The following is a 13,435-nucleotide window of genomic DNA, read 5'->3' as shown; positions in this document are numbered from 1 at the left end:
GGGGTGTTACCCACATAAAGATAAGACAAAACCGTATTACACAAGCAACAGTTACTTTTCATGTTTTCATTTAAATTAGCAGAAAGGCCATTCGTGACTTAAGGGACCTTTGTTGGGTGTGGCAGTCAACCCATGTGAAATAGAATTTCTTTTTGTGTGTGTGTGCTTGTCCTTAATTGCCCACAGCTTGCCACACACCCCTCAGTGTGAAATGCCAATGAGCATTGGAAATTACATTTTGTTCCATGTCCCCTCTAGGTATGAGCAATGGACCATCTTCAGGTTCTCTTGGTACTGTAGTTTTGGCACAATAATGAAATTATTCCTTATACTTAAAAGATGACTCATCATCCAAACTGTTTTTTGCAGTCAAATGGGACAGATATGAGAAAGCAAATGGGTAAGTACGTATAGGGAACATCACATTGTTTACATGTGTAACCTGTGTGGGGCAGCTGTGGCTCAGGTGGTAGAGTGGCCGCCTGCCAATCGGAAGGTTGGTTTGATCCTTGGCCCTGCAGTTCTTTGGGCAAGAAACTGAGCCCTTAGTTGCTCCTAACGCTCCACCATTGGATTGTAAATGTGTGAGTGTTTATCTGATGAGCAGGTGGAACCTCTGCCGCATTGTGTAACTGGTGAATGGTTCCTGTACTATGTAAAAATGCTTTGAGTAGTCGTTAAAACTAGAAAAGCGCTACATCAAAACAGTCCATTAACATTCAAACTGGACTGGACTCAAAGCACTGCAAATTCACTGTAGCGGTGATTAAAATAAAATGTTGCAAGCGCAGACATAAATAATTATCTATCTATCTAACAACAAACCAAGTATTCAACAGAAATAATAATATACATGTAGTTAGTCTGCATGACAAACATTTCAAGAAATGATTGAACTGTGAATAAATTAATACCAAAAATAAATTATAAAGTTGATATAACTGCAATACAAAGTGCAACACGTTACTGAACTAACAAAACTTTTTAGTTGTCCGGGTATGAGGACTTGCTGTCTTCAAATTATCCAAACTAGTCTCTAGCTAGTTATGAACGTGATAGTCTCAACAGCGCTGTGGCGTTAGGTCTGGCTACTCCACAGATACATTCCAGGAAAGGAGAAAAAAAATTAGGTTGGGCATTGTGTTGCTTGTATTTCTTTAAACCAATCACAAGAAAACACCACATACAATATTAAATAAAGTTAATAGTCAACACAGTACAGTAACGAGAGCTATTAAAATTAGCTGGTTAAATGTAATTTTTAACCAGTGTATCGCCATGTGTACTTCGTCCAGAGCAATCCTCTCCAATTGCTCCCAAAGCATCCCAGGTAGAGAGTAAATGCAGTAAATGTATTCCTAGTATATATTTACAATCATTCCCAGAAAGAACCAAGCCGGCCCGACTTGTCGCAAAATCAAACTTGTCATTTTCAACAAGGCTGATGTTGTTTCCGGTAGCAAAGTAGGTTTAAAAATGCAACAATTGCAAATGTTGTTGCCATAAATGAACGAAATAAAGTAAACGAGGTCAGTTACACAATTATTCCCAGAGCGGCCTGTGAGAAATGTTTGTGTGCCTAAAACTCTATTTGCACACAATTTTGGCATCTGATGCTTGATCTCCTCTCAGACAAAGTGATGCAGCCAGGACACCCTGACCAGTCAGAAAAATGTGTGAGCAACAGCCCATCTCCCAACACATTATTCTGGCAACCATGAAATGTTTGGTCTGACATCAATCTTTCTTCTTCCTTAATGCAGAAATAGAGGTCATGGCTTGTGACGTAATATGCAGCCTGTCTGCGCTTCCAAGATGGAAGTCTAGCCCGATTTCAAGGTAGACTGCCTGGCTAAATTTAGGAGCTGTAATTCATTCATCACCCAGTTAGTGAATGCGCCAGAGATGCCCATTCTTCTTCCTAGGTGTTTAATCTGTCCTTCAGGGTCTCTGCCCATGACTTTGAACAAGGTTCCCTCAACAAATCTACCCGCCACCGTGTGTGTGCCTGTATTGTTTCCAACACAGTTCTGGCGTCACAATTGATCAGTCCTTATAAAAAGCTTGCAACACGCAGGGATAAAAGACAGTGTTCATTTTCTTTTATAACTAATTAATAAAATGTTTTCCCTTTTTAGTTTGCAGGATTTGCAACCAGCCCGCACTTTCAGAGTGTGTGCATTTATTATGATGCCAATTTGTGTTGACCAAACACTGCATTCAGGGTCAATGCAGGGTATCGATCTGAGACGTGGTGGGAGATTGAGCTTATTGCTGTCGTAAATCAACAACGGGATTGAGGAAAAAAAGGCAAGGCTAAAGCTTTTTACATTGACGCTTCACTTAGTTAATCCCTGTCATACGGGAAACATGTGAGAGAGCTGCATTGAATTACAAAAGTATGTCGTCGATGAAACAAACTGGAAATGAAAATCAGATTGCGGTGAGGAAAGTGTGCCGTCAGTGAGGGGTGAGTACGACAAATGATGCAGGTGGAGACCGTCCAGGCAGGAATCGTCACAGGTACACTATTCATCATAAATTCTAATACTCCATCCATCAACCTTTGGACAACAAAGAAATTATTTTGTCCAATTTTTACCTCAGCCGAGGGAATATTATACAGACCCAGATTGACTCATGAAGGCAGAGCAAAAGCCAAGGTTCTTTTAAGTATTTCAAATTTTGTTATTTGGTGTTGAATGAAACCGTCACATCGTCCACGTGTTCAGTTAAACCTGACTCTTCCAAGCTCAACAAGCTTTCATTCACCAGTGTGTCTAAGACATTTGCTCCGGAAAACGGAACCAATTATTTCTGCTGCAGACTTTTTGATGTTCATATTTGTTGGAAAAATCATGATGTATACTTTTTCTCTGATTATTATTAAAACTGTTTGCAGAAGAATACCATGTTATACTGATCACTCTAAACAAGATAACCGTGGAGCCATCGTCTGTCCTTGTGAAAGGCATATGATGTTTCTGGGGTCAGAGCAGGCAGAGGAGATTCACAGGCCGAATGAGACTTTGGAATAACATCCACTTTGTATAAACAAGCGGCTGTAGAGAGCTTCCAGTTTGGCATTTTCTGTACCATTCTCCAGTGTGGAAACTGTGTCCTTGTGTTCAGTAAAAATGAACTTTGATATAACTTCAATGGTCTCTGTCTATTCTTGATAATGAAACCATCCTAACAATTTTATGTACAGTTCCACATTCAAGGCCAATTTATTACTTCACAAATGACAATGAAAAAGGACCTCTCTCTGTGGGAGTTTTATAGGTATGACACTCAAATAACCGCAGTGATGGAAACAAAGTGGTCATAGGGGGTAATGCAGTCATGTGGGGAGCAGTATGTGGAATATGTTTACTTCAATCACAGAGGTGGCTATTAAGCCATTCTCACAATGGAACCGTGAATAACTTCAGTATGATGATTGATGTGTAAATCACTTTCATGTTCTAGCTGGGCACATTTTGATTATTGTTGTACTGATAGTGCTGCATGCTGCAGAGTTCAACAAAGTCTTATCTCAAACTACAATAATGATGATAATACCTTTTATATATGTAGTATCCACTTCAAAAACAAGCTTACAAAGTGACAAAGAGGGAGCTAGGATACATAACTTAGAATATAACAATATACAATAATATAAATAAATACAAATACCTCAGTTAAGAAAACGCTATAAGATAGAAGTGAGTCTAAAGAAGAGATTTAAAAGAAGATACTGAGTTTGCCGGGAGTTCCATAGCTGAGGGACCCGGACAGCAAAAGCATGGTCCCCTCTGTTGACAAGTCGAGATCTTGGAACTATTAAGCGCGTTTAACAGTAGCCGCAGCTGGAGCGCTCTGCTGTTGGTCAGTTCTGGAACAATGTTGTATCCCAAATTTCCGCCTTGATTAATGTTACTGTACCCGTTACTGTGAATGTTTTGACTCTGAATGACCTGTCAGCCGTCCTGCTCTCTAAAGCTCCAAAACGTGCTGTGCTTGCTGGACTTACAGCTGCTAAGAGAATGATTTCAACCCATTAGAAGCCACTTCATGACACGTCTGTCCATGCATGGACACTTTCCTTCTTGGATGTAATATGTACATGGAACAGTCAACAGCGTGCATCCGTGGAGCGCCGGAAAGGACACTAGACAATTGGTGCAGCATTGCTGGCTCTTTGAACCTGTGCATGTAATTGGTCCCTTGTCTTGTGTGTGTGTGTGTGTGTGTGTTGTTTTGGCTCCCTCCCTCTCAGCTTTTCTTTCTGTGTTTTTTGGCTCTGGGATGGGTTTCATGTCTTTGTGTATTGTTTGTAATTAATTTTAATTTTAATTAATTAATTTTTTTGTTTATTGATCCCCAATGGGGAAATTACAATTTACACTCTGTGTCCACACTTTGTCAGTCGTCCACACACACACACACACACACACACACACACACACACACACACACACACACACACACACACACACACACACACACACACACACACACACACACACACACACACACACACACACACACACACACACACACACACACACACACACACACACACACACACACACTAATGGAGAGATGTCAGAGTGAGTGGGCTGCCAGCCGAACCAGCGCCCTGAGCGGTTGGGGGGGGTACGGTGCCTTGCTCAAGAGCACCTGACAGTGCCCAGGAGGTGCAGCGGCATCTCTCCAGCCACCAGTTCACACTCCGTACTTTTTGGTCCATATGGGGACTTGAACCAGTGACCCTCCGGTTCCCAACCCAACTCCATACGGACTCAGCTACTGCCACCCCTATTGTTTGTTACTGTTAATTTCTGAATATAAAAAAAATGTAAAAGAAATTTAAACACAAAAAAACAGTAGCTGCAGTCGAGCTGGCGTGCACAAATGTGACATCATGAGAGCGCCGTAACTACACTAGTTGCTGTCTTCTCCTGAACAGAGGTGGCGCTAATGAGCAAAGGCTGCTGACTTTGCTATTTCTACAAATTAGAAGAAGAAGAAAAAGGTAAACAAGGGCAGAACTGGCAGCAACTTTGACGATTGTGTACGTGATTTGACAACCTACTTTGTCGGATCAAGCCTTTCATTCACTATAAAATAGAATTCATCTTAACCCAGTAAGTTTAGAAGAGAGACATGCAGTCACTCTTAGAGTTACATCCTGGCGTGCCAACAAGATCTACGTCATTTTGACGTCACATTGGCGCGTGCACGCTTCGATATGTCGACTGTAAAATGCCCGTTAGGAGGGCCCTGCCAGAGGATCTCAAGCAGCGATCAGGTTCATAGGGAATAAGCAGATCAGATACTGTATGTAGGAAGGAGCCAAACCATTGATGGCTTTAAAAACAAGCAGTAGAATCTATGTCTAAAATAATGCATCATGATTGCTACCTCTGTTTAAAATCGAGGACCCCTTTAAAAACTACTACAAACTTTGGGTGAGTAAATCTGCCGCTGTTATGTAATCTCTTAGGATGCAAGCTTGGGGTAGCAACAGTAACTAAGGGGGAGACGTCTCTAAAGGTCACTAGGCAGATATTTAAATGCTAAAAGTCACCAAATTGAGTGAGAAAGTCACAGTCAGCAACAATGGGTGAGTTGTGGTGCATTTAATGTTCCCATGCTTGTCCATTCTCTAAAGCATTAATAATCTAACAAAAGCATGTCACAAAAATGTATTCATGAAGGTCTGCTGGATAGTGTTTGAACCATACAGTCATATGGATGTCACATTTGTTTTCCTCAATTCTTCATCATAAAAGACTTTAACATGAACTTCGACAGAATGCAGTTCCATCCATTTTTCCGATTGAGCTCCACTCCGCTGTCATTCCTTATTTCCAAGATATAGTTTGGAAGCAGTTTATATACACAACCAGGAGTTTATTTTACATTTACAAATTCAAGGATTCATGATTAAGATTCATGATGACATCTACAATCACAAGCCTTAATTACACTGAAAATGAAAGCAATATGGTTTGGTTGTGTTAGTAGCAGCAATCAATTATTGGGTTCTCCCTGAATAGCCTTAATTGATGTGAAATTAGCATCCACGCCTTCAGCTCTGAGCCCATTATCCGGCGATTACGTTGCAGAAATAAAAAATGAGAGTCAATTCATTTGAGTGATTTCACACTCCAAAAAACACACTCACAGATTGGGAAGAAAAAATGATTAATTGTTCTGCTGAGCAATGATAAACTTCTCTAGTATCCTGTTAATTAGACGGTTTGAGAAGTTAGTCAGCGGGGGAAGCTTGTGAAAGATTTTGTTTGAGGTTTCGAGAAAGCAAGAAATGAGATCCTGAGGCTTAAGATATGGAGAAATAAAAATTCAAATCAAGCAGGATTACATCAGATAAATTAATAGAATCAAATAAAAAATGGAAAAAAACAACAACAACATTTGGACTAGTTTTGGAGCCAAATCAAAACATCAAGTGAAATTGGACTCTGACAAAGATGAAACAAATCCACAAAGCTTTTTAATACACTCACTTCACACAAGTCGCAACCACCTCTTGGCAAGGAGAGCACCGGAAGCATTTCTCTTTGCTCTGTCTACTGGGCAGGATTGGGCTGGTAAAAGGGTCAGTGGCAGTGATGGAGGAGACGGGCAGCGGCATCCCCCGAGGGACGCATTACTCAGTGCTTTAATTGTTGCAATGATAATCATCTGTGGCAGGAACTGCAGGGAGGCAGTTAGGGCCTATTTGCAGCTCAGTCAAATCGCACATGCTCAAATTAACGATCTTCTGCAAGGAGACAAGGTGGTGGAGGAGGACGCGAAGGGGCAGAGAGATCGTACTGTAACCACCCTCTCGTCCTTGATGGAGACTACATTAATGGGTTTTATGGCTTGGATGGAATCTAATGACTTCACTTTATTATGAATCAATTCATGACAGATGGGTCTGACATTTAGTTTAAAGGAGTGTTTCTTCATCTGTCTCACTTTAAACCAATAATTTACATGTGTTTGTTTTAATTTCTTGGCAGAACTACACAAACAAAACAAATGTACAAACTAGTATATCTTTAATCAAATAAAAATCTAATCTGGTTTGCTTTACCCACAAGTATAATTACGTTTGCAAATTTGTAATTAAGATATTTGCTGAGAGCAGCAATGATTAAATTATCTCAGCAACAATTCTTCAGGTCTTCGCTCAGTTTGATACTCCTTGCCAACACATGTCCTTATGAAGCCGTAATCTGTCAACAGGAATACACAGATGTCCGTTTTGGGTAAATAGTCTCCTTGTTCTTTCCAAGCATTCTTTAATAGAGCCCCATCCTTGAAATGTAATACTGTTACTAGTCCCTACCATTCTGCGTATTAAAGCTACACAAAGCAGGCTTGTAGGATGAGAGTCCTAAATGGCCGCAGCATTTAAATATGCAAGCTGCATTATAAGAGCTGAAAAGTATTATGTCCTATTGTTGCAACCTCCCTGATAATTCAACTGATAAAATTTTATTATTATTTTCTTTTTTTATTTAAATGTTTTTTTTAAGGTGTTGATTCTTATTTAAAAGTTACTGTTTCCAAATCAGAAAACAGAGTGACTGAAATATGATAGGATAATGGACAACAACTTAGAGTTTAGGCAAGAGTTCAGAAAAGAACACACAAAAATGGCCAAAAGGAAAAAAATAACTGTATATAACTGAATAATAACTGAATACTGTGTGTATATAGTGTATATACATACAGTATTCATTGTGTGAATATAACTGAATAGTGTACTCTATATACTGTATATATATATAGTGGATATAAAAAGTCTACACACCCCTGTTAAAATGCCAGGTTTTTGTGATGTAAAAAAATTAGAACTTTTTCCACTTTTAATGGGACTATAATGTGAACAATTCAATTGAAAAACAAACTGAAATCTTCGAGGTTGAAAAAATAAAATAAAAACCTTACAATAACCTGGTTGCATAAGTGTGCACACCCTCTTATGACTGGGGATGTGGTTGTTTTCAGAATTCACCAATCACATTCAAACTCATGTGAAATAAGAAGTCATCACACACCTGCCGTCATTTTAAGTGACCCTGATTAATCACAAAGAAAGTTCAGCTGTTCCAGTAGGATTTTCCTGACATTTTCTTAGTTTCATCTCAGAGTAAAAGCCATGGTCCGCAGAGAGCTTCCAAACCATCAGAGGGATCTCATTGTTGAAAGTTATCAGTCAGGAGGAGGGTACAAAAGAATTTCCAAAGCATTAAATATACCATGGAGCACAGTGAAGACAGTCATCATCAAGTGGAGAAAACATGGCACCACAGAGACACTACTAAGAACTGGACGTTCCTCCAAAATTGATGAAAACTGCTCAGGGATGCTCCCAAGAGGCCCACAGCAACATTGAAGGAGCTTCAGGAATTGCTGGCAAGTACTGGCTGTGTGCTACATGTGACAACAATCTCTCGTATTCTTCATATGAATGGGCTTTGGGGTAGGGTGGCGAGACGGAAGCCTTTTCTTACAAAGAAAAATATCCAAGCCCAGCTGAATCAAGTCTCCCAAAAGCATGTGGGAAAATGTGTTATGAACTGACAAACCCAGGGCTGAACTTTTTGGCCATAATTCCAAAAGATATGTTTGGTGCAAAAACAACACTGTACATCACCCAAAGAACACCATCCCAACAGTAAAGCATGGTGGTGGCAGCATCATGCTTTAGGGCTGTTTTTCTTCAGCTGGAACTGGGGCCTTAGTCAGGTTGGAGGGAATTATGAACAGCTCCAAATACCAGGCAATTTTGGCACCAAACCTTCCGTTCCAAAGCTTAAGAGGAAGTTCACCTTTCAGCATGACAACAACCCAAAGCACACATCCAAATCCACAAATGCATGGCTTCACCAAAAGAAGATTAAAGTTTTGGAATGGCCCAGTCAGAGCCCAGACCTGAATCCAATTGAACACCTGTGGGGTGATCTTAAGACGGCTGTGCACAGGAGATGTCCTCGCAATATGACAGATTTAGAGCACTTTTGCAAAGAAGAGTGGGCAAATATTACCACGTCAAAATGTGCCATGCTACTAGACTCCTACCCAAAAAGACTGAGTGCTGTAATAAAATCAAAAGGTGCTGCAACAAAGTATTAGTTTAAGGGTGTGCACACTTATGCAACCAGGTTGTTGTACTTATTTTTTTTTCCACCTCAAAGATTTCAGTTTGTTTTTCATTTGAATTGTTCATGTTACAGGTCACATTAAAGGTGGAAAAAGTTCTGACATGACTGATCTTTGTCTCATTTTTTACATCACAAAAAGCTGCCCTTTTAACAGGGGTTTGTAGACTTTTTATATCCTGTGTGTGTGTATTTGTGTGTTTGTGTGTGTGTGTGTGTGTGTGTGTGTGTGTGTATACAGTATTTGTATATATATATATATATATATATATATACACACACACGTGATCTACTATAAAATAATCAGGCAAAACACAAAGTGTTGTGGTTTGGGTGTTTTGTCTTGTTGTATTGGGGTAGTCTGTTTTCCTGTCTTAATTTCTTAGCCTGGTCTTCTGTCATGTCTTGTGTTATTTTTGGTATATGTTCTGTTTCCTGTTTTATTGTGATAGTCTTGTTTTCTGTGCTGTGTTATTTAGTTTTACTTCCTGCCTTAGTTTTCCCGCCCTTGTGATTCTGTGTTCCACCTGTTTCCCAGCCCTGGTGTCACCTGCCTCTTGTTACCCTTTGTATTTAGTCTTTGTGTTCCCCTTGTCCTGTGTCAGATCAATATTTCAGTTGGACTATCATTGTGGTAAGTTTTCCCCTTTTTGTCTCTATGTTCCAGGTTTCAGTGATTCCTGTTTTACTTATTCCTGGATTTCTTCACCTGCTGTTTTTTGCTGGACACTTTTCATGTCAACCTCAATTATTGCCTGCTGTCTCTGCACTTGTGTCCTATATTCTATGAAACTCGTTCAACTACTTTATCACATTACATCTGACTACCTCATGTTTCATGTTCTAAGAAGCCAATTCTCCACCTTTTAAAAATGACTGAGCTTCTGTCATGGAAGATTACTGTGAGAGAAGGTGACTTGAGAAGCTTGTTTAAGGCTTAAGCATGGACTGACTACAACATTTTTATTAAAACAATTTCATCAAAACGTCTGTGTGACAAATACTGCATATGTCAACGTCTGACAAACTCAGATTTATATGTATATTTTTTTAAATCACGCATGGAAATGTACATAAAATTGTTGCACTGAGAGGAACCAATAATCGGTTAAGAGAAGAGATTCCCACCCCTATAAAACAGTTTCAAATTGTTTCCTACAGCAGGATAAAAGGCCTGGACAGCAGAGAAATTCTACGTGAACTTAAACCTTTAACTGTGTGAATAAATTGCAGAATGTAATATTTAACAAATCTACACGTAGCTCTCTTCACGACAACACAGACACAGGTTGGTTCTTTGAAACGGGCATTTATTGTTTTGCTCTTCTGTCCTTAATGCGTCCACTTCACGCCGCGAGGACTCGCTGGCTGCTTGTCCTGAAAAGAGCTTCTTAAATCCTTCACTGTTCGCCACAGTGTAACTCCAATTTAATTAGCAGAGCGCCTTAATGTGTGCCCATGTAGTCCATTAACAAGTTCCACAGCAGTGGAAACAACAACAGAGAACTTTAGTTATGAGAGGAACAAAAAAAACACAATGGACTAAAATGTTTAACTATTACATCACATTCATTTTAACCTTTTCATTAAACACATCCTATTCATTTACTGTATGAGATTAACTATTCATTTACTACGAATTTTGCATTAATTATGCATCATAAACATGGAATATATTTAACAACACTTACACTACATTATACCACAAACTACATGGTGAAATGAAAGAGATCTGAATGTTTGCTCTAAACACTGCCAGTCTGATGCTCTCCCTGTGACATCTTCTTTCATAGCAGCACCTTGCCATGATCTGTTACAGAAACTTCTCTTTAAAAATGTTTTTATTCATTACATCTTCAGACACTGTGGAAAACTGAAGGCTTCCCTCTGTTGCGTTGCAATTTTCTCATACTAACGTGTCTTAACACCAAACCGTATAAACACAATGCCTGCCTTGGCTGGTCAAACAGTAAAGTGTATGAGCTTTTACCATGATAATAATCTAAAAGCCTCTAAGTGATTCACTGTGTGAGCAACAGACAGTTTCTAAATTAAAGTATAGTAGCCATCAGCCATGCTAGACCACTGGTTAAGACAAAGCACTCAGCTTTACATATTGCTTCGACTCCTCACACCAGCACATTGGATTTAAAATGAAGTAATAACTGCAGGTTAAAGTGCTGACTTTACAGCTTTACAGTGATGTGTTGAGAGTGTTCACATCTATATTGGGTGAACAGTGAGCAGGAATCTTAGTCCTTTTATTACAAAGCTCAACCGAAGGACCAAATAGCTAAATGTTTGTGGCTGGCCAAGTGTGCTTTACTTCCTGAACAGCAGTTTGACGTCTTGTTTACCCACTGTATCCCCAGACAATGACGCTGATACTAGATGGTTCTAAAATTCATTCAATGCCAACATTATCCTGTAAAACATTATTGGTTTCTGCAGCATCTCTGTATGGCATCTACAATACATATGGTATGGTTTGGGCCAGAGATAGATTGTGGTTAAAGTTAATTAAAAAATTGCAGGTCTTTGCAGGACACATTTTATTCTCTGCAGGTAAAACACCCATCCGTCTTGCTGATCACCTTTACATTCTGCTTTGCCACACAAAGTTTGTATATGCATTGGCACTGAACGTTGAATGCAGAATTGTCCAGTACAAAAGTAATGGGATACTTTGTTCACGTGGTCTGGCTAATGAAGATTCTGGCCAAAGGACATAAGTGGAAAATTAATTACCCTTTCATCTGTTGCTCTAATGGGTATTTAACTTTAGGAGATGCTTCATAATTTATATACTCAGCTTCGTTTGAGCAGTTGAGCAGAACATCTCCTAGCTTTGAACTATGTTTACTTTGCAACACTTGTTGTTGAAACTGTACGATACACAATGACACACAAGCTGTAAGGTTTTCTCAAACCGTTTTTCACAAGAGTGTGTTTTCTAACTTTAATGTGCATGTGTTGTTTCTTTTATGCTGGTTGTGTGATTGTCTGATGTGTTTTTAGTTCTCAGGTCTCAATACCTCAGTCAAGAATAAGTGAATGACTTCAATCCATTAGGAATTTACTAATTTACTCCAATTACTGTTAGTTCACTAAAATCAGGTGGTATAAGAAGGGCCACCAATCCTGTATTGTTCTCCCAATAAAAACGTTAATTAATTAGTATGTATAATAATATGTAAATAAACATAAACCAAAAACTAACAAACAGTTGTTTTCTCATTTCAAATCCACTGTGCTGGAGTACACATCAAAAGTATCATGATACAGCACCGTATAAATTTCATCAAAGTGAAATCAATACTCATAGCATATACATGGCAAATCTTCTCTGGGTAAATACAGATATCCAACCTTTCAGTTTAACAACAACCAATATATCATAAACGGGAGATATCTTACTCTTCCTTTGACTTCCAATACAAACAATTTATTGCATTTCTCAGCAGAAAGAAAATTCTAACAAACACGTTCCATCCAATATTCTGAACTCGGAAAATGGTGACTGTTGTGCAGGGAACAGTTTGGATGCAATGACAAGTATTGCATGTCAAAATGCACAGGGAGCAGCTATATTGCACCTCACCCCGATTCAAACTTGTAATATTAAATCTGTCAGGCATGATTGGTTTCCTACCAGATAAGAAACATAAAACGGCAGGGAAGAAACTGTTCCCAGCTCACCACCATCTGTGCTCTGCAATTTGACACTGCCGCAAGACTTAATGAATTATTAGGTCATTAAAGTGAATGTGTTTACAGTCCAAGCTTCATCTACCACCTTTAACTTGTGGTGTCTTCGGTGTCCTTCCTCTTTCGGCTACTGTGACCTGTGACACCCGTTGGCATGCTGCCTGCACCTTCCCCTGTAAGAATACAGAAACGAACGGTCAAACAATAACTCCAGTTGCCCCAGTAGCTATCAGCCACAGGACAGCTGTGTTTCCTAGTTACAACCAAAGCCTGGCAGAAGCCCCAAAGCCCACTTTAAACACTGTTCGGGTTGTAGAGACACAGCTCCCCTGCACCCTGCATATGTGCTGATGATCCGAGCTTAAGCCATGTTTCACGTCTGTCTAAAAGGTTGAAGGGAGATATTGTTTGGAGTTAAATATGGCTGACTGTAGCAGCATATTTTTATTTGTTGTGCATACAAGATTTCTTTGGGGGCTATTTTGGCCTTTATTGGACAGGACAGCTGAAGATAGAAAAGGGGGAGAAAGAGGGGGATGACATGCAGTGAAGAGTCGCAG

Source organism: Etheostoma spectabile, chromosome 5 (assembly GCF_008692095.1).
Source record: "Etheostoma spectabile isolate EspeVRDwgs_2016 chromosome 5, UIUC_Espe_1.0, whole genome shotgun sequence".
NCBI classification, from domain to species: domain Eukaryota; kingdom Metazoa; phylum Chordata; class Actinopteri; order Perciformes; family Percidae; genus Etheostoma; species Etheostoma spectabile.
Note: the sequence above shows the minus strand (reverse complement) of the source record.